Genomic DNA, 22,544 nt, shown 5'->3' on the forward strand with positions numbered 1-22,544 from the left:
ACAGTGGCTGCAACCATGAACTCAAGCATAACAGCGATTGTGAGGATGGTGCAGGACCAGGCAGTGTTTCGTTCTGTTGTACATAGGGTTGCCATGAGTCAGAACCGACTCAATGGTACCTAACAACAACAACGACATTGTGTCGGGCACTGTGCTAGGTGCTGGGGATACAATGAGGAGCAAGAGAGATTATAGTCCCTGCGTTGTTGGAACAATTGCAGGCCGTTGTGAGAAGTGGCTATAATAGGGGAGGTATAAAATGCCACGGAATTAGAAGCAAGAGCACCTAATCTTATCTAAGAGCCTGGAGTAGAATTGACCTTTAAGCTGATACCTGAAAATCAAGGAAGAGTTACTTATACAAAGGGGATAGGTGTGGTGGCTTGCTTTTCTAGACAAAGTATAGTATCTGAGAAAATAGCAGAAAGAACTCTAGAGCTGCCCAGAGTTGCTCAAAATAAAGTGAGCATGGAATTTCTCCCTGCCAGGGCCTGAGACCTGACCTCAGATCTCTTAGCACTGCATCTTAAAGTGAGGCATTCTGCAGAATGTCCCTCGGGTGTTTATGTGGTTCTGAAGCCCAGCATCATACCGGGTCTTGCTTTTAAAGTAACTTTCTAAAGATAAGTCTGTATAAGATACTTTCTGATAACATATGATGCCTTAACCACCCAGAACCATGTTTGGCACAGAGTAGACACTTGAAATATATTTGTGAATGAAGGAAGACCATTAACCTGCTGACGTTTAGTGAAGCAAATTAAGGTTCCTGATGTTTTTGCTAAAGTTCATGCTCAGCTTTATGCTTTACCCTGTACGGAGACCTGATAGGTCTCTGGACCGAGAGTACTCACTTGGCTGTTAAAGTAAGCCACGTAACACCTGGGATCCTTGGCAAGGTTTCTTGGCAAAGTTTCCTGTGGGAGGTGTATTGCTCAGGCTTGACTTTCATGAGGGAGGTTAGGTATGCAGTGCCAAGACTATTGAGGAAGGAAAAATAGAAGGCAAAGCAAACCGTTGTTCCAGCCTGGCACATGTAGGCATACTAAATACAGTTCCTTCCAGCAGGGGCCCCTGCCATCGCCATCCCTGCTGTGGTTTTCCTTCCCCTGGCCTCTTATCGTCATCATCTCTCTACATCCACAAACATTTCCTGAGCTCCTGCGTGTAGAGAGCTGTGCTCAGTGCTGTTTGCAGGGGATCAGAGAAGCGGGAGATAATACTTACTATCCTTGAGGGCCTTATGGTTGAGGTGAGTAGTTAGAATGTGTGTATGAAAAAGAAATGATATGAAATAACAGACAGCAAGAGCTCTCGGATTTCAGGAGAAGGGGTCCTCTCCAAGGCAGAATTTCTCAAAATGTGATTTGGGAACCGCGTGCTTCATGATCACTTACGGTGTTGGTCGTGGAGGAGTGGTCGTGGAGGATGGGGGCAGGGATTGGCAGTGGGGTGGAGAATGTTATTTATAATGCAGATTCCCAGAATCACAGGGAATGTGACCTGAAAATCTATGTATTTAGCAAGCATCCTCCCAGTTGATTCCTGTGCCACTTAAAGTTTATGAATCACTGATCAAAGGTGAGAGTGGCAGAGGGAAGGTTTCATACATGAGTTTGACCTTGGAGGAGGGGAGCTAGGAGTAGACTAGTAAAGAAGAGGATGGAATTCCACAGAGGAGCCTGAGATCAGTAAGAGTGAAGACACAGGGTCTGCTCACAACCAATACTTTTCTTACCCAGTCTCCTGTCATGGTTAAGATCTGTCCAACTGCCTCTAATTCCCCCTGTTTGCCCTTGTTCCTCCTTGGATTGCTCTCCTTTTCTTCCATTATTGCTGAGCAGCTGACTGCATATGCTCAGACCTCCCCTTTCTTGGTACAATATTGCAATTATGAGGTGGCCCAGCGGAGGGGTTGGCGGTGCTTAGCCAGATGTGATGGAGGCCAGTGTGCACTTTGGAGCTTGTTGGGCTCCAGCCAGCTTGTCTTCTCACTGCTGTGATCCTGCTGAGAGGATTTTTGCCAGCCTCCTCCCTCTACTTCCCCAACCCATAAGCTTACTTCTCACGACGAAATGTTCATTTGTGAAGAAGTAAAGGTTGGAGGGTTGCGGGGAGCCTCTCAGTGGCAGAATTAGTCACAAACACCTGCAGATTGGCTTTCTGCTTCAAACTTTAACCCTTCTGGGCAACTGCCAGTGGGTAGAAGGGTAAGAGAACCTTGAATAGGGGCATGGTCTGAGGTTCAGGTGGCCTCCAGCCCCTGTGTACACTGGTGATGTCCTCCTCAACCTTGCTTATGGAGTTGGGAACGGTGGTCTTTCCCCAACAGACTTTCCCTTCTGTAAACACTCATTGAATGGTATTGTAATTATTTGCTTAATTGGCCCTCTCCCACGGGCCCATGTCTGTCTTGTTCTCCAGTGTGTCTCCTCATGTAGCACCTGGTTCAATAAATATTTGTTGTGAGGATAAATGAACTCAGGATCTCTGTTTCCTCTGCCAAGCTACACTACGAGCTGCCGACTTGGTCTACCCCCTTTGACATAGTCTGAAGGACTGCCCAGAATCCACTACAGGGCTGGGCACCCCCTGGCAGATCTACAAGTGGGAAGTGATGGCTAGAAATATAGATGTTGGGAACAGCTCAGTGACAGGGGAAGGGCACCATCAGAAGCTTTGGTTTTTTCATTTACTAGCTGGGTAAATTTGGATAAGTTGCTTAGTTTCTCTGACCCCATCTTCTTGTCTACCCTTGCCCTATCTTACAGGGTTGTTGAATCAGAAAAGATAACACAAATGTGTTTTGTAATCTAAAAGTTACATATATGTATATATAAATGTATTTTGTTTTTGATATATATGTACGTGTGTGTGTGTATAATATTTTGTTGTTGTTAGTTGCCATCGGCTCTCACTCATGGTGACCTTAGTATAACACAACGAAAAGTTGCCCGGTCCTGCGCCATCTTCATGATCATTGGTATGTTTGAGTCCGTTGTTGTTGTGGCAGCTGTGTCAGTCCATCTCATTGAGGGTTTTCCTCATTTTCACTGACCCTTTACTTTACCAAATATGATGTCCTTTTCTACGGTTTGGTATTTCCTGATGATGTGTCCGAAGTAAGCAAGCTGAAGTCTCCCCATTCTCACTTCTAAGGAGCTGACTTGATGACAATTTACAACAACAAATTATGCATATATATGTATATATATATTTATATTATATAGATATGCATATAAATGTATCTTACATATATATGTATTGTTGTTGTTAGGTGCTATCGAATCAGTTCTAACTCATACTGACCCTATGTACAACAGACCTAAACACTGCTCAGTCCTGCACCATCCTCACAATCGTTGCTATGTTTGAGCCCATTCTTGTGGCCACTGTGTCAGTCTACCTCACTGAGGGTCTTCCTCTTTTCACTGACCCTCTACTTTACCAAGCATGATGTCCTTCTCCGGGGACTGGTCCCTCCTGATAACATATCCAAAGTATGTGAGACAAAGCTTTGCCATCCTTACTTCTTAGGAGCATTTGGTTGTATTTCTTCCAAGACAGATTTGTTCATTCTTCTGGCAGTCTGTGGTATATTCAGTATTCTTCACCAATACCATATATATATATCACTCTGAGGACTAAGGTGTGCCTGACCCAAGCCATGGTATTTTCAATCACCTCATATGCGTGGGAAAACTGGACAATGAATAAGGAACACGGAAGAACTGATGCATTTGAATTATGGTGTTGGCCAAGAATATATATGTGTGTGTGTATGTATATATAAATATGTATATCACACATACACAGTACAATTTATCCTCTTCCAAGCATGTCTGTCTAAAAGAGTGAAATAGTCTTAGGAGACTAAAATAGTTTATGGAATGCCTGAGTGTCCAACCTAGAGGGAGCCCTCTTACATGCCGTTTCATCCTCAGAGTTGGGCCCCTGAAGAGCCTGCTTTCCCTGACGCTGGCTGCAAGATTATCTTCCTAGATGGTTTGGGACAAAAATTTTGTAAACTATTTGTGGCTGTGGTTGGTGGGCTACTTTCTGTATGTGTCAGTGACATTTCAGTTGAAATTCCCCACTAAAAGGAACTTATCCTCTGTCTTCTCAGCAAAGTTCAGAGCATCTTTATTTTTCAGTTTCCAGGGCCAGTGACTATTCCTGTTTCTGGAGGGAAGTGTTTTGGCTCAGAGGCACCATGCCTTGGCCTAAGGAATGACACGCAGAATCAAGACAAGAGGGCTTTCTGCCCTGGAAACCTTTCCTAGGCCGCAAGAATAGCCATATTCTACAAGAGTATGACAAGACAGAGAGGGTTGTGTCAGATTTGGAAGGATTTGGAAGGACTTTCCCCTTAGGCAAGATCTTGAGAAGTCAGAGCTGGGCCAGGAAGATTGGAAAGAGCAAACGTTTGATAAAGGCTTTACTTGTGCGGTAAACTTCATTGTGTGATTATTTAATAGACCATTAACAAGCAGATTCATTAACAAGATCTTAATTAACAAGTTCCAGGGTTATTCTTCCAACTTCCCAGGGGAACTGTTCTCCTCCTCCTATTTAGTCTCAGAGACTTCCTATCCTCCTTAAACTAACCATATCAGATGCATTTAAATTCCGTCTTTTTATTGCAAGTGAAATGACTACGGGCAAAGGCTGGAACATAGTAATAATAATAGCTAACACCTTTTGAGTGTTTTCTATGTGTCAGGCACTATTCCGAGTGCTTTACATGCACCGATTTATCTAATCCTCATGAAATCCCTATGAGATAGGGGTTATCTTCATTTTACAGATGTGGAAACTGAGGCATGGAGCATTTAAGCAATGTACCCATTGTCACACAAGAACGAACTAGAGATGAGATTCAAGCCCAGGCAATTTGGCTCCAGAGTCAATGGGAAGAAGAATAAACCCAGGAGTGGGAGGCCTATGGGTCAGATGCCTGAGATAATAATAATCATCTTTGTATCTGCTCACTGTGTGCCAGGCACTGTTCTAAGCCCTTCACACATATATGTCAGCCTGTGTGGTAACTTCAGAGGTAGGCACACTGGGAGCAATTGTACGAGTCATTTGTAGTGTGGGAGTCCCTGGGTGGTGCTCCTGGTTAACAACCTTGGCTTCTAACTGAAAGGTTGGAGGTTTGAGTTCGCCCAGAGGCATCTTGGAAGAAAGTTCTGCTATTTGACTTTCAAAAAAACAGCCATTGAAAACCCTATGGAGCACAGTTCTACTCTGACACACACAGAGTTGTCATAAATCATCATGAGTCAAGACATCATGATGGCAAGACTACGTCTCACATACTTTGGACATGTTGTCAGGAGGGATCAGTCCCTGGAGAAGGACATCATGCTTGGTGGAGGGTCAGCGAAAAAGAGGAAGACCCTCAGTGAGATGGATCAACACAGTGACAGCAACAACAGGCTCAAGCATAGCAACAATTGTGAGAATGACGCAGGATGGGGCAGTGTTTTGTTCTCTCGTACATAGAGTAGCTATGAGTCGGAATCATGAGTTGGCATTGACTTGGCAATTTTTTGTATGGTACTTGCAGTGTGACAGCCTTAGGCACAGTCTGTTTTGTCCCATTCAAAAGCCTTTGTCACCTTCATTACTCTGTGAGTTTTGAGAGAGAGACTGTCTTATTCATCTCTGTCCCCTGAGCCTGACACAGTGGCTGGATCTTACTAATTACGATCTAAAAAAAAAACTGTTAAACATATTTCTTGTTGGGTGGAGGAAGATGACCTATTTTGCTTACTTCTAATGCTGCTTCTTGTGGTGCAGTACCTGCCTGGACAGAAACTTCCGTTTTTTCTGTGCCTCAGTTTCCTCAAAGTAAAGCGAGACTACTACTAGTACTAATCTCTTAGGATAGATATGAGTATCAAATGAGTTAGTGTAAAGTACAAATGAGGTCCTAAGAACAGTGCCCGGCACAGAGTAAGCCTTCGATAATTGTTACCTGTAGTTACCGCTACAAGGGCTTGGACATAGATTTGAAGTCTTTTGAACCAAGGCTCCTCCCTATTGCCTCTATTCTCTGTTACTTTACAGAGACATTGTCCTGGCCTCTTATGAGTTTGTGCTGTGTGACAGGTCTTTCTATACCCGAAAAAAGTCCCAAATGATATTAAGGAGCTACTGGAGGAATTGTTATATACAGTGAAACCTGTGAGAACCAGAACTCAACAGGATTGCCTTTTTTTTCTGGGTCTCTAAAGTTTTTTGCCTTTAACGGAGTGCAGTCTTACTACTTTTTTATTGCCGGTTTTAGTGGAAAATATTTGAGTTTTCATTCTCTGACAGGTTTCTGCCTTACACAGGTTTCGGCTTTTGCAGGTTTTACTTTATAATATTGCCTTTCCTCCCTGGATGACTTTAGAGCTCAGCCGATGATCTCTTTTTAGAATTACCCTGAAAGGCATAGAAGGAGCCCTAGTGGTCCAGTGGTTAAGCATTCGTCTGCTAACGGACAGGTCGATGATTCGAACCCACCAGCTGCTCCACGGGAGAAAGATGTAGCAGTCTGCTTCGGTAAAAGATATATGGCCTTGGAAACCCTATGGGGGCAGTTGTACTGAATCAACTCAATGACAGGGGTTTTTTTGGTTTTGGAAAGACGTAGGGTGGAAATAGCTAGAATTCTACATTAAACTCCTACCTGGGGAAGGACAGTAAACCATAGGACTTTTCCTGGCGTGAAAGGCTTGGTTAATTTTGTTCTTTGCTCTACCTTGCCAACCACTCGCACAGCAAGCCTGTGGACCATTTACTCTTTACCAGCTATTTTGGGGAGACGATAAGGAAGTGGCAGAATGCCTAGAATCATTGAAAAGTTTGAGCTAGGAAGGAACTGTTGCAGGCTGCTTTATTTTTCTCATTTTCTAATTACTTACATAAAGCTTATGACTGTAATTTTTTCCTTTACCCTAAAAAAAAAAAAATTTTTTTTTTCTTTTTTTTTGCTTTTCCCCATCCAGATTCTCATCTCAAACGTACATTGTACAAATACTCTTCTGAATGTCAACTTGAAGACTTACAAGAGCACCACCAGTTCTCTCTGTTGGGGCCTTCTGCCCCCACTCAAGGATCCCCCCTCCCTTCCATTTTAGTTAACCGGAGATGCTCTCGTGAACCCCCAAACTGGCCTCCTTCTTCCCAACTTTGCATCCCTCTGTTCTTTCTAAGTAGCTTGACCATAATATCACTTTCTTTAGCAGCGTTCTAAACTTATAAGAGGCTTAATAGGCAAGGAGATTGGGAGATCTTTGACTTTCTGTGAGTCTTAACCCTAAGTGGTTTATTCTATTAAGCTGATTCTTGGTGGTGGATAGAGCTTTGCTGGATAAGAAGCGGTAGGGGTGGGGAGTTGGAGGAATAGGACACTTGCCTTCCCCCTTCTGCTATGCCCCACCCTCCAGCCCATTCCTGCCCTCTGTTTCTGTTTTTAGAGCTCAGGAATGAAGGGAGTGGTAATGGAGCTAAAGTAAAGAACTTTTCTTAGAGGACTTAAGAAGTTGGCTCTTTTCTCTGTGCTGCCCTTTGTCTCCTCATCGCGCCCCTTCCTGCCCATTCGTTCCTACTCTTCAGTCAGTCACTTTGGGATTTTTTCTTTCTTTCCTTCCTTCCCGACTTTTTTGTCCACTCTAATTCTAGCTGCAAGAAAAAAAAGAGTAATGAATAAAAATTATGACCTATTGATTCAAAGGGAAGAAATCCAGGTGTGGAATATAGAAAATAATAAGATTTTATCCTAACAAAGGAAACAAAGCAGAATTCTTCCAGTAGTTTCTTTTCCCCCCTCAGAATTATGCCAAATTGAATTTACTCCTTCTGATATTTTGACCCAGATTAAGGGTTTTGGAGTTTCCCTATTAACATTCTCTCCTGGTGCAGGAGGACCAACAGGTTGGGAGAGCACGGAAGGAGTGTCTGTTTTTTTATTGAATCATGTTGAACTGTGGAGAAACTGTAAAGGGAAATTTGTGAGCAGGAAAAATGGGGCTGTAAAAGAAGTGAGGGCAGGGAATCAAGAGTGTAAGTGTAGGGGGGAAAGTACAGGACAATCTTAGCAGGGAAGCAGGGGGAAAACCAAAAGTGACCCAAACTCCATTTCCGTCTAGTTGATTCCGACTCGTAGGGATCCTATAGGACAGAGTAGAACGGTCCTGTAGGGTTTCCAAGGCTGTCATCTTTTATGGAAGCAGACTGCCACATCTTTCTCCCACAGAGCAGCTGGTAGGTTCAAATTGCCAACCTTTGGGTTAAATGCAGAGCGCTTAAACCACTATGCCACCAGGGCTCCAGGGAGCTAAAAAGAAGGAAAGAAAGTTAGAAAGTGGGGATAGAAAGAAGATGAAGGTTTTGAAACACATCAAATGATCAAGAATAATTGTTTAATGACATCCACTGTTGATGAGGATATGGGGAAATAGGGTCCCGTTGCATAGTTGGTGGAAGTATAAAATGTTATAGCCTCTTTGGAAGGCAATTCGACAGTATCTTTCTATGAAACTTGTAATACTAATATCCTTTGATGGAATTCAACTGTAGAGATATATCCTTTATATATTTGTTCAAGTCCATAAAGATGTATGTGCTTTGTAGTATTGTTTACCATGTGAAAAAACTTTAATATGTATTGCTAGGGAATTGGTAAAATAAATTATGATACATCCATGTAGTAGAATACTATGTAGTGGTTTTAAAACCTGAGGCAGGGCCATATGAATTTTATGTAAAACAAGGTACAAAGAAGTATACACAGTTTGACCCCTTTGTAAAAAGAAACTATTGTTGCAGTAAACGTTCACCTAAAACATAAAAATTAAAAATAAAAATTGAACCTTAGAGAGATGGATTGATAAAATTGAATGACTTATGTCTCATTCCAGAAGTAATTACTAATTGGTTCCATTTCTTTCAAATGGCCAATTGGGATGGAATGTAAAATATAGTCACAATTGCTGGGAAAATGTTTTGCTTACAAAATTAATTTTCTTTCCTGAATTAGTTTGTATAAAGGTTAACTGATATTTACATGAATTTCACCATCCAAGAGGCACACACTGGTCTGGGAGCTATATAGCTGAAGAGAGTTTAAATATGAAAAAAGGACTTCAACACTCAAATGTTTGCTGCTTTCTTCAAATGGGCAAGATAGGATGGACAGAGAGCAGATATGAGGGATTCCATTTAACCAGCTGTTTGTGGCCATTTTTAGGAGGTTTTTCCCTTAAATTGGTACTAGGCCCAAGCAGAAGCAGACTAGAAGACTACATCACTAGCCATCTTCTCAATGGGGTCTCTTCCCTCCTGTGCACTAGCGGGGCTGGTGGTGGCCTTTGGCCAAGTTCTTTGCAGGAATTCCCCCACTCTTGGCTTCTGGGACATTATACTCCCATGTTCTCCTCCTGCTTCTTCAACTTTGCTTTTCTCCATCTTTCTCCTTTTATTGACTCCTCCTTCCTTTGAACCCTGACATGTGGGCATTTCCCATGGTTCTGACCTGCCTTTATCTCTTTATTTAGATCCAAGATATCATCCACTGGCCTTTGAAACATTTTATAACTCAGTGCCACCAACCTAAGCAGCTTTATCAACTAGTGTCTTTGGCCAAATTGGTCTACTTGCTGTTCCCCATCTGTGTGCCTTGGCTTACTTGCTGTTCCCCATCTGTGTGCCTTGGCCCATGCCCATTTCTTCTTATAGAGTGATCTCTCATCTTTATTTCTGACTATGGGAATCCTAACCCATTCTTCAAATTACCTTTTCACATACCGTTTCTTCTTCTGCTTCAGGCATCCCTCGTTCTTTCCTCTGCCTAGCAAGTTCCTACGAATCTTTTTTTTTTTTTTTTAAGCAAGTTCCTACTAATCCTGTAAGATTTACCTCAAGTATCACCTCCCCAAGAAGTCTTCCCTCTCAGGCTGAGTTAAGTGTCCCTGTTTTTGTTCCCATAATACCTTGTTTTCCCATGTCACAGCACTTACAGTTTTTTTCTTTTGATAGAGAGTAAAGTGTGCACTGGAGAGAGGAGAGGGATGCTGCTTTAGTCTGCAGAGGGATCTAAAAACCACAATCAAGTAAAAGTTGTTCCGATTTTTAGTATCCTCTGTGCTGGCACTTTTAAACCAAGTCCGTAGTAAATTACTCCTCCCCAAACAAATCTTTTGCTGGTCTAAATTGTAAAAAATTGCTGTGGTTACTCTTGAATTTTAATAACATATATGTAAGTTTCAGATTAGCACATTTTATTACTTATCCTTTAATAAACATTGTATTCTATAAGGATGAATTTGGAGAGCTTCCAGTTTTGATGAAACACACTTTGAACTTCAGGGTGTAATATTTTTGTTTGGTAAGTACAAATTTTAGGTCATATATTTAAATCGTTCACTAAATTTGAATATCTTTAAAAATAAAACATATTCTTTTTAGATTAATTGCTTGTATTAAAACAAAAGAATCAAGAAACTGATTAATACTGAAAATAATTTTGACATTAAAAAAATGATCTACTGGGTCGAATATGCTCAGTACGCCCCTGGAGGTGATGTTTGAAGTGACATAGGAATGATGAGCAGGAGACAATGATGTAAGGACTAGAAGAAGGGAGTTGTGGCATGTCTGAGAAGCAGAGAGGGGAGAGGTCTGGGGAATAGAGTAATAGATGAGAGGGAGGCAACCAGACCCTGGGGACTTGTGTAGGCCATGGGGAGTTTGGGTTTTACTCTAGGCAAAACAGGAAGCCACAGAACTTTTTAAACAGTGAGGATACCATGTGGTGATTTATAATTTAAAAAGATTACTCTGGCTGCTGTGAATAACAGATTGAAGTGGGGCCAAGTATTGGTAGAAGAAAACCTGTCAGGAGGCTATCGCAGTTGTCACAGTGAAAGATAAGGAAGGAATACTATCTAATACTTTATTTGAAATATCCACAGTGCATTTCCCATACTAAACTCAATAAATACTAAGTGAATATATAAATAACTAAACTTATAAAATGCCAAGTGCCTTTAAAGAACACTGTGAAAGAACAGATGCTGAGAAGCATGGTGGTAGGTCAGGGACACTGACTCTGGAATTTGACACATTAGGCTTTAACTGAAGCTCTGACATTTATTAGCTATATTGCTTTTGCCTCAGTTTCCTTACCTGCACATTGGGAATAAGATGAACTCGCCTTTTTGTGTTATTGAACAAATTAAATGAGATAATATGTTTATGGAAACCATGGTGGCATAGTGGTTAAGAGCTTGGCTGCTAACCAAAAGATCAGCAGTTCAAGTCTACCAGGTGCTCCTTGGAAACCCTATGGGGAAGTTCTGCTCTGTCCTCTAGGGTTGCTGTGAGTTGGAATTGACGCGACGGCAATGGGTTTGGTTTGGGTTTTAATGTGTATATTGCATGATGCCTGCTTCACAATAGCCACTCAATAAATGGTGACTATTATCGTCACCTTTGGAGTCCCTGGGTGGCACAAATAGTTAAGCATTTGACTGTTAGCCAAAAGGTTGGCAGTTCGAACCTACCCATAGGCACCTCAGGAGACAGGTCTGGTGATCTGTTTCTGAAAGGTCACAGCCTTGAAAACCCTATGGAACAGTTCTACTTCATATAGATGGGGCCACCATGAGTCAAAATTGAAACAACTGCAGTTATTGTCATTTTGGAGTCCCTGGGTGGCGCAAATGGTTAACACGCTTAGCTGCTAACCAAAAGGTTGGAGGTTCGTGTCCACTCAGATACACCTCAGAAGAAAGGCCTGGTGGTCTGCTTCTGAAAAATCAGCCACTGGAAACCCTATGGAGCACAGTTCTACTCTGTACACATGGGAACATCATGAGTTGACGTCAATTTGACAGCAACTGGTATGGTGTGGTATTGTCACCATTTTATTAATATTTTTTGAAAAAATTTTTTATTGAAATAGTGGTCAGTAAAGCTTCCATGTGGTTGCAGCCATAGGAAACAAGTCATCCAATATTCTTTAGGTTATGAGAACACTTTGTACCTTTTTACAATTAAGATTCTGTCTCCTGAATCTAAAATTTTGTTGACCTTTGAGTAATTGGGTTTTGAACTCCAAAGAGGAAAAAAAAATCAGAAGAGATCTTCGAAAGAGGAAGTTAGGGCTATAGTATTCTCTCGCAGCTCAGCTCTTCCCTGTGATTTTGGAGGGATCAAATCTCCTGTCACTTCATTTCTGAGTTCCTCAGTGGAGTCCTAAAGTATGTATGGGCTTGAGTCACACACTACTCCCTGGAATAGGTTTCCAGTTTTCTCTGCAAAAGCTTCCTGGGGCAGGAGAAGCTCTAGTCTTGTACCTAGTTAAATGCCTCGATTAAGGATGTAATCATAGTTGTTTGACTCTGTAAATCATTTGACCCTCACCTAGAGCAGCCCAGGTCTCTGGGCACCCCAGCAGGGACCTTTCTGAATTTGTGAAGAGAAGGTGGAGCTGGAGACAGCTTTTATCCTTAGTGGGGTGATAGCCATTTATGTGGGGGTTATATATTTTTCCTTTTCCTAGGTTTTCTTGCCTCAGAGAGGCCAAGATGTGTGCATGTCAGAGAAAGAGAGAGAGTAAAAAGAAAGAAAAAGGCCCAATGGTGTACAGAATCTGTTAGCACAAAGGCCAGGGGAGGGACTTGAGAGAAAGACAGGGAAGTGATTTTGCCCAGTTTAAATCCCACTTGAACCGTGTGGTTTCTGAGTCCTGAACCTTTTGAGGTTCAAGTTGAGTGCGCTCTTGACAAAACGTGATTTTCTGGTTCACATCAAAAAGGCTTTAAAAGACTTGGAAGTCTTTTCCTTGGGACATCAAACAGTCCTTAACAAAGCAGGGTGCTGATGAGATGCGTGCAAATGAACAGATTAAATTCTCCCGTGAGGATTAAATTCTCTTTAAGAAGCATGTGAAGTTAGAAACACGGGAGAAGGGCCCCGGCCAAAACACACTCACACGCATGGGGGACCCCAGAGCGCACTTGTGCCTGTTTATCCTCAGTAGCTCCCTGGGCCTGGAGGCTGACCTTATTTGTTACAAGGTTCATATAGAAGTACCCAGGGAATTAGAAACGGAAAACAAACTCTCCTGTATTCTGTATCTTGCCTAAGGCAATACTTATGTCCCCCAATAAAAGGTGTAAATTAACTTAGAAAAGATAGGTCATTCCTTTGAAAAATTGTCGGTTGTTTTGGTGGCTTAAAGGAGAATTTTGCTAATTGAACCAGCCTCAATCTTTAGAGAAAGAAGGACTTCAGTGTCTCCTGCCTTACAATAAATGCAATAGCAGACTTTAGGAGTGGTGTCTCAGACCAACCAATGCTGTAGAATTTCTGTTACCAAGCAAGCAGCTAAAGCTCCAGTCAACTGTGTCGGACACAGTTACAGGCAGGTTGACTGCAGGAGCACAATTTCTGAGCTGAGTGGCTAAAATATTAATGATTAGCTCTAAGGAGGAGCAACTCTCACTGAGGCCATGCTCCTGTAAGAAACCATAATTAGCAATTAAAATATATTTTAAAAAACTGTTCCACCCGGGCAGCTTCAAAATAAATAATTGTCACTGCTGATTGAACTTGTTTTATTTCCCTGTGCTTTTCCTTATCTTTTTTTGCCTGCTTAACTTACAACCCTGTAAATGCTCAGTAGCTGTTAATATGATTCTGTCAATACGTTTACCATGGTGACTTGGGCTGTATTTGGCAAGCATTTGAAGAAATCAGTCACTGGTTGGAGGGAGGAAAGACAAGCTGTCGATATCCAGGGAGAAATGCTAATAACCCTGGTGACAAATCGTCCTCTGGATTCTCCAAGGGTTAAGAAAAAGCACCTCTTAGACAAGGGAGCTCAGGGCTAAGTGGAAGTGACTTGTTAGGAAGCACAGACGTTAGCTGTCATGGACCTGCAATGTCCTTTTCATTGTCCTGCTTCGCACCTCTCAAAGCCACAGATGAGTTTTGGAGACAAACAGGCCTGGATTGGAATCCCGATTCCCCCACTTTTTAACTGTGTGACCTTGAGCAACTACTGCACCTTCATTTCCTTATCTGTAAATTAGAGTTTCTAATACCTAGCCTTACACCAAGAAACAAAACAAAAACAAACCGATGGCCATCAAGTTGATTCTGACTCATGGTGACCCCATGTGTTACAGAGTAGAACTGCTTCGTAGGGCTTTCATGGCTGTAATCTTTAAGGAAGCAAATCACCAGACCTCTCTTTTGTGGTGCCACTGGGTAGGTTCAAACGGCCAACCTTTAGGTTAGTAGTTGAGCACAAACCGTTTGCACCACCCAGGGACCTCTACCTAGCCTCATAAGGGGGTGGGAAATGCCTTGCACAAAGACGTTATCCATTGCTTCTCATATTGTTCTGAGAATAGACTCAAATGACAGAAGAAAATAAACTTCCACCCCCAGCACTGTAATGGTGTATAAAAGAGTCTTGTATCATCTTAAATTTTAGTGAATTTTGTATTACAGGTTTAGTTATAAAAATAATGTTTAAATGTATTTTTCATTAAGTAAAATTGGTGCTGTCATATGATTCGTTAATTCAACAAATCCTTATTCAATACCTACTATGTTCCAGGCAATTCTAGGTACCAGGGATACAGCAGTGAATAAGACAGGTAAGGTCTAGGCCCTCAGTGAGCTCACAGCTACATCAGCCAGAAAACCTAGTACCGGATATTTCTTAGGTCCTTGTGACCCATTTGAGGGGACTCCAAGGCTGAGCCAGAGAGTCCTAAAGCCCATGGGCTATCTGATATGATTTTAAATGGGCAGTTTATCTTGAGCAGGTTGAGAAGTACCTGATGATTTTCTGAAACATCTCAGCAGGCTTCAGGTCAACTCCTGAATTATCAGAGTTACCAGTTAGCTCTCTAATAGGGTTCCCAATCTTGGCTGCACAGTAGCATGGTCTGTGAAGCTTAAAAAAAATTCCAATGCCCAGGCATACCCCTGACCAATTATATCAGAATTTCTGGAGGTGGGACCTATTTCTCAGTATTTTGTAAAACTCCCTAGTGATTCTAATATACAACCAAGATTGAGAACCACTACTCTATAGGAAAATAATTTTTCCAAAATGAAAAATTTATTGGCTTTTATGATTAGAAAAGTAAAAAAACACACATTATTATACATTTAACCTATATGGAAAAGTATTAAAAAAGAGAGTGGAACATCTACCTACCCAGGGAGAATCAGTATCCTCTTAACTGAGGTGAAATTCACATAAAATACAGTTAGCCAATTTAAAAAGTACAATTCAGTAGTATTTGTGTATTCACAGAGTTGTACAACCACGAGCTTTCTCTACTGTCAAAACTTTTTCATCACCCCATAAAAACACCTCTTACCCATGAAGTGATCATTCCCCTTTCTTCACTCCTCCTATCCTGTAGTAAGCTCTGAATTGTTTTCCGAGAGAGAATCAATATTTTGGTATGTATCCTTCTTGACTCCTTTTTATGAGTAGGTAGGAAGAAAAGTAGGTCAGTGTAAATATTTTTGTATAACTTGCTTGTTTGTGACTTTCTTTTTCACTTACTCATTTATTATAGGTACTCCTCCACGTCAGTAAATATAGATTGGCACCATCACTTTTAATAGCTACGTAGTATTCCATTGCAGGGATGTATCAGATTTTATTTCTCTGTCCAATTAGGTTGTTTCCAGGTTTTCAGTGTTATAAATAACGCTGCAGAGAACATCTTTATAAATCCACCTTTATCAAGTGTCTGACCATTTCCGTAGGACAAATTCCTAAAAGTAGAATTGTTGAGTAGAAAGGTATGCACATTTAAATTTTTATGCCTGTTGCCAGATTACCTGTTTCTTATGTTCTTACTAACACATGATAAATCTTTAAAATATTTGTTAATTTAATAAGCAAAATGGCATTTTGTTTATTTAGTCTGCACTTCTTCATTATTAATGATGTTAAACATACTTTGTTATGTTGATCAGGATTAGTTTGTCTTCTTTTATGAATTGCTTGTTCGTGTCCTTTATCCATGGCATGTCCATCTTATTGATTTTAAGAGCTTTTTTTATAGGAAAAAATATTAATCCTTTTTTATCTGTATGTTACACATAGTTCTTCCCTGTTTATCATTTGTCTTGGTATATTAGGGTGGTAGGGTTTTATTTTTGTTTCCATATAAAAAAAAAAAGCTTTTAATTATTAAAGAGGCATTTTATCGTTCTTTTCCTTTTTAGTTTCTGACTTTTGGCTTATCCTTAGAAAGATAAAAGACTACTCCTAATTAACCCTTCAAACTGTTCAAATGTACAGTGCTTATCACAAAGATGTTGTCGTTTGGTGCCTTTGAGTTGGTTCTGAATCATAGCAACCTTATGTATAACAGAACGAAACACTACCTGGTCCTGCGCCATCCTCACAATTGCTGTGTTTGAGCCTATTGTTGCAGCCACTGTGTCAGTCCATCTTGTTGAGGGTCTTCCTCTTTTTCGATGACCCACTACTTTACCAAGCATGATGTCCTCCAGGGACTGGAAGAAAGCAGTCTTCAATTTGGGAAAAATCTAAAGTCTAAACTTCTGTGGATGTTGTAAAATGGTGCAGGGGCGGTGTCTGACCTCTTCCAGCCCCACAAGGAGGAAGGAGAACTGAGATCAACAGCACAAGACTGATGCCCACGAGATGGGGGCCAGACAACCCACCTCTCTCTGCCACGTTTACCAATTCTGACACTGTCTTAGGCTGGGTTCTCTAGAGAAGCAAACCCAGTAATGCATATAAATATATATAGAGAGATTTATATTAAGGAAACAGCTCACACAATTGAAGGGGTTGGAGTGTCCTAAGTTCTTGGTTCAGGATAGAGTCCTTTTACAATTCATGGAGCCTCAGAAGCTGGTGAGCCCAAGATGAGCATGTTGGAGAGCAGGGATCCCACTCACAGATTGTGGTGGTTGAGGAATCCCCAAGGTCGGCAGGCAAGACCACAAGGTTTCTTCTGTGTCACTTAGCTGCAGGGGCTGGCAAACCCAAGATAGGGAGGTCGGGGAGCAGGACTCTTGCTTGCAGGCCGTGAAGATCAGCAAATCCCAAGATGGACAGGTAAGCTGCTAGCTCAGGTCCCAAGAACCAGAGGTCAGGCAGATAAGCAATTAAAATATGATGAGTGATAAGTTAGCAGAAATGTAGGGGATGCTATGGAAGGGAACAAAGGAGAAATCTATTGGAGTCCTGGGGCTTATGGTGTGCATCCTGGAAGAAGAGATGTTAAAGTTGAGATTTTAAGACTAGTGGCACAACAGTTAAGCACTTGGCCGCTAACCAAAAGGTTAGCAGTTTGAAACCCACCAAGCAGTTCTATGGGAGAAAGACCTGGTGATCTGCTCTCTTGAAGATTACATACAGCCCTGGAAACCCTATGGGGCAGCCCTGCTCTGTCACATGGGGTTGCTTTGAGTCAGAATCAACTTGACAGCACCTAACAACAGCAGGAGTTAGCTAGGTGAAGAGTGGGGAAATACATTTCATCCAGGGAAATGGTAGGTGCAAAGACTTACAGTCTAGAATTGTGCTGTCCAGGATGGTAGCCACTATCCACAGTGGACTATTAAAATTAAAATGAAATTAAATAAAAAATCATTTTCTCTATGCCATTAGCCACAATTTAAGAATACTCACATGTGGCTAACCCACTGCCGTTGAATCGATTCTGGCTTATAGCGACCCTATAGGACAGGGTAGAACTGCCCCATAGGGTTTCCAAGGCTGTAAATCTTATACAGAAGCAGACTGCCCCATCTTTCTCCCATGCACTTGTGGTTAGCAGCTTTTATATTGGACAGACAGAACTTTTTCATCACTGCAGAAACTTCTGTTGGACAGCACTGGTGGAGAAAGAGCTTGATGTATTTAGGGAACTGAAAAAGGTTCACTCCAGAAAGTACACAGTGTTCAAGGGAGGGGAGTGGTGAAAGATAAGGAAGCCATAATGCAAGAATGGGAGGCCTTAGTCAAAGCTCCCCGTGTTAGGACTCATGTTCCTAGCCTGTTGTTAGTTTAGAAGAAATGGAAGGGAAGCAGGGAGAGAAATTGAGTATTTATTATACAACAACTCTAGAGGTCGATGTTACCTCCATTTTACAGATAAAGCACCCGAAACTTAGAGAATTTAAGAAATTTTACTAACACACAACTAGTAGGAGCCAGAACTAGGGTAAAAAGCCAAATCTGTCTGCTGCCAAAAACCTGTGCACTTTCCCTTCTACCATTCCAGGACTGCAGAAAGCTCCACCTAGTGATGTCTTAGATCAGGATGGAGATGCTGATTTAGAAACAGACTTATTCTCAACTTGGTACTTAAATTCTGCTGAGGGAGTATCAATCATGGGTGAGCTTGGAACCCAGCCTGGAAGTACAAGAGAGAGCTTAGAGGCAGAGCTTCCTTTGAAGTCTTAGGGCTCCTGTTTCCTGAGGCTCAGAGACAAACTCCCTCAGGTGCTCTAAAGACCATGACATTAGCCAAATTCAAGGGTTTTTCTCTGCTCAGGGGCTAACCCTGAAAACCAGGACTGCATTGCCAAGGAGGGCAGCCAGCTTAAGAATCCCACCTGAAGCCTGTCTGAGGGACTCGTAGGTTTCCGATTTGATTAATCTCCTGACCTAGTGGCAGCCACTTCTAAGATTATCATTCGGAAGAAAGAGTGCTGATCCTCAGTTAAAGGGAGGATGTCCTTGCCCTGGTGCAGCCCCATCTTTGTAAGCAGTTGAAAGAAGACTGTGTCAGGCCATGTCTTCCCAACCCCTAAACAGCCATAGGGACTGAGGCTTTTAATTTGGTATCGTAGTTCCAGGCATTTTCTGAGTCAGCGAGTGCCATGCTTGGCAAGATATTAAAGAGAATATTACCATCAGGATGTGAATTCTGGATGGGTCTGTTTCCCTAAGCCCAATATGTGGTATTTTCTAGGGTGAACATGGCACCTTCACATATTCTGAACTGGAGAATGAAGAATGAATGAATGAGAGAGAAGATATAATGTCTGATCATTCAGGACAGGAATAATGAAGGAAGCAAATCCGAGGAAGAGGTACAAGAGATGCAGTCAAGGTGATAGGTAGAAGGGCTAGCTTTGGAGATGAGCAATAATTCTGAGATGAGTGAAAGAAGAGAAAATTTTTAATGGGTGGGGGGAAAAGATGCTAGTGGTCTCTATCTTGAAGGTAGGAAGCAAGATAATGTGCAGAGAACCGTGGAAGAAAGGACAAGTAGCACCTGGGAACTTAGTCTGTGGAGAAGGTTTGAGGTCTCTGTTGAATGTAGTACAGGGAATACTCAAGACGTGATAATGGAATGGGTGGGCAGCACTTCATCATTCATTCATTCAACAAATTTACTGAGTACCTACTGTATGCTAGGAACCATTAGGTCATAATCCAATGTAAACAAAACCCAGCTTCAGCCTTCAAGCAGCTTCCAGTTCTTGTAGGGAACAGAGATATATGAACAACCAAATAAAAAAAATATATATTACATTATATTATGAGGGATACATACATATGTAAATATAATACATTATATTATACTGATGTATTATAATTATTTTAAAAGGGATAGTAGTTCACAATCTGGAATTAGGTCAGGGAACACTTAAATTCTGTCTTTATATTAATGGGATGTAGAATTATAATTCCAGCCATGTCCTTGCCCTCTGAGCTCCAAACTGGTATCTTCATTTGGGTGTCTCAAAGACATCTCAAACTTGATGTCTAAAAAAGTCTCAAAGAGAACTCTTGGTTCCCCCTTCTCCTTTAAAAAACAACAACAACAAAAAATGAGAAATCTTAACATCTGTAGTAGTTTTTTTCATTTTAGCTAATGACATCACCCTTCATCCAGTTGCTCAGGCCAGAAAGTTTAGGAATCATCCCTGTTTCCTACCCTCACACTGAGGTAAGGGCCCAGTGGGAGACATCTGAAAATGGTAGTCGTTCAAATTACACCAAAACACTTCATTCTGAGGCCTAGGTTTTGAGTCATTCAGTGTCCAGACCAATCTCTGCTGCAGAGATTCATACATGTATGTATATCTAGCTCCTTCTAGACATTTACTCTTGGATGTCCTAAAGGCACTTTGAATTCAACAAGACCAAACCTACCATCTTCTCCTGCTAAACCTACTTCTCCCGCTGTTATTACCTATTTGGATTTATTGTGCTAACAGTTACTCAAGCTATAAACTTAGGATCCTTCTATTACCTCATCCCTCATGTTTAATCTATTTTCATGTCCTAACAATTCTGCTTATTAAATATCTCCATCTGTCAATACTTCTTTCCCCCTAATTCGTGCTTTCATTATATCTTACCCAAATTACTCCAGTAGGCTCCCAGTTTCTCTGGCGTTACGTCGTCCATTCCATACACTACTGTCAATGATCTTTCTAACATACATATTTATTCACATCATTCCCCAACCTGATTGCTCATTCCTGTCACAAAAAATCCAAGATCCTCAGCCTCTTTTTTTTTGCCATTTTTCGTCTTTTAACTAGTATCTTAGTCATAGTGAATTAATTGTAGTTACTAAATATGCTGTCCTCTCTCATGTTTCTGTGAATATGCGTATGCTGTTTTCCCCACACAGAATCCTTGTGTAGTGCAGGCAGTTAATGCACTTGGCTACTAACCTAAGGGTTGGAGGTTTGAGTCCGCTCGGAGCTCCTCAGGAGAAAGGCTTGACAATCTACTTCTGAAAAATCATCCATAGACAACCCTTTGGAGCACGGTTCTACTCCATGTGTTGAAGTTGACTCAACGGCAACATTTTTTTTTTGTATATTCCCTGGCAACTTTTTTTTTTTTTAATTTTTCCTACTCAGAATTATTTTTTTCCTGTATTGGCTGCGTAAATTTTCAACTAATTCTTTATGTTTCGGTCCACATGTATCTCCTATGTGAAGCTTTTTCTGATTTCTTTCTTTTTTATTTTGAGCAAAAATAGCTTTTCATTTGTAAACACTTCTAGAAGTACATAGCTGTTAATGTGCTTTGTGTTTTTTCCTAAAGTACATTAATCTTTTTCTTTTATATTGTGAAGTATAACATACACACAGAAAGGTATACAAGACCTATACGTACAATTAAACAAATACTTAGGTGGTGAACTGTCATGAAACCACTACCCAGGTAAAGAAATAAAATGTTTCTGGTATCCCAGAGGTACCTTTCCTCCCTTCTTTAGGTAACTACTACCTTGGCTTTTATGATGATTATTTCCTTTATAATTTTATCACCCATATATGCATCCCTAAACAATATTATTTAGTTTAGCTTCTTTGGAAATTCATATGCGTGAAATCATGTTTTTGTACTGTGTCTTGCTGCTTCTGTTCATCACTAAACTTGTGGGATTCATATATATTATTATGTGTAGCTAGAGTTCATTCGTTTTTATTGCTGTTTAATATTCTATTGTATGTATATACCCTGATTCATATATCCACTCCGATGGTGATACGCATTTGGATTATTTCCAATTTTTGGTTCTTATGAGCGGTGAGCTGTAAGCATCTTTGTATGTATCCTGGTGCACAGGGCACAAACGTCTTTAGGGTAGAGACCCAGGAGTAGAATTGCTGGGTCCTGGGGTAAGTGCCGCTATGAGTCAGAATCGACTCAACGGCAGTGGGGGTTGGGGTAAGTGCTTCTTCAACTTTAGTGGGTAGCATGAAACCGTTCCCCAAAGAGGACCTACCAGTGTGTCTATGGCCAGAAGTGCATAAGAGCTTTTGTTGTTCCACATCCTCAGCAATGCTTGGCATTGTTAGACCTTCTAAGTTTTGTCAGCCTTCTGTAATGATTTCTCAGTACGGTTGTTTGCATTTCCTTGATGGCTAATAAAACTGAGCACCTTTTTTATGTTTATTGACCGTTTGAATTTTCCCTTTTGTGAAGTGCCTTTTCAGGATTTTGCTCATTTTTCTATTGGGTCCTCGTCCCTGATTCCTTAGTGTAGGTTTAGTATTCTTTTTTTTTTTTATTTATTAACTTTTATTAAGCTTCAAGTGAATGTTTACAAATCCAATCAGTCTGTCACATATAAGTTTACATACATCTTACTCCGTACTCCCACCTGCTCTTCCCCTATTGAGTCAGCCCTTTCAGTCTCTCCTTTCGTGACAATTTTGCCAGCTTCCCTCTCTCTCTATCCTCCCATCCCCCCTCCAGACAAGAGCTGCCAACACACTCTCAAGTGTCCACCTGATATAATTAGCTCACTCTTCATCAGCATCTCTCTCCCACCCGCTGACCAGTCCCTTTCATGTCTGATGAGTTGTCTTTGGGGATGGTTCCTGTCCTGTGCCGACAGAAGGTCTGGGGAGCATGGCCGCCGGGATTCCTCTAGTCTCAGTCAGACCATTAAGTATGGTCTTTTTATGAGAATTTGGGGTCTGCATCCCACTGATCTCCTGCTCCCTCAGGAGTTCTCTGTTGTGCTCCCTGTTGGGGCAGTCATCGA

The sequence above is a fragment of the Loxodonta africana genome, chromosome 3 (assembly GCF_030014295.1).
Source record: "Loxodonta africana isolate mLoxAfr1 chromosome 3, mLoxAfr1.hap2, whole genome shotgun sequence".
In the NCBI taxonomy this organism is placed as follows: domain Eukaryota; kingdom Metazoa; phylum Chordata; class Mammalia; order Proboscidea; family Elephantidae; genus Loxodonta; species Loxodonta africana.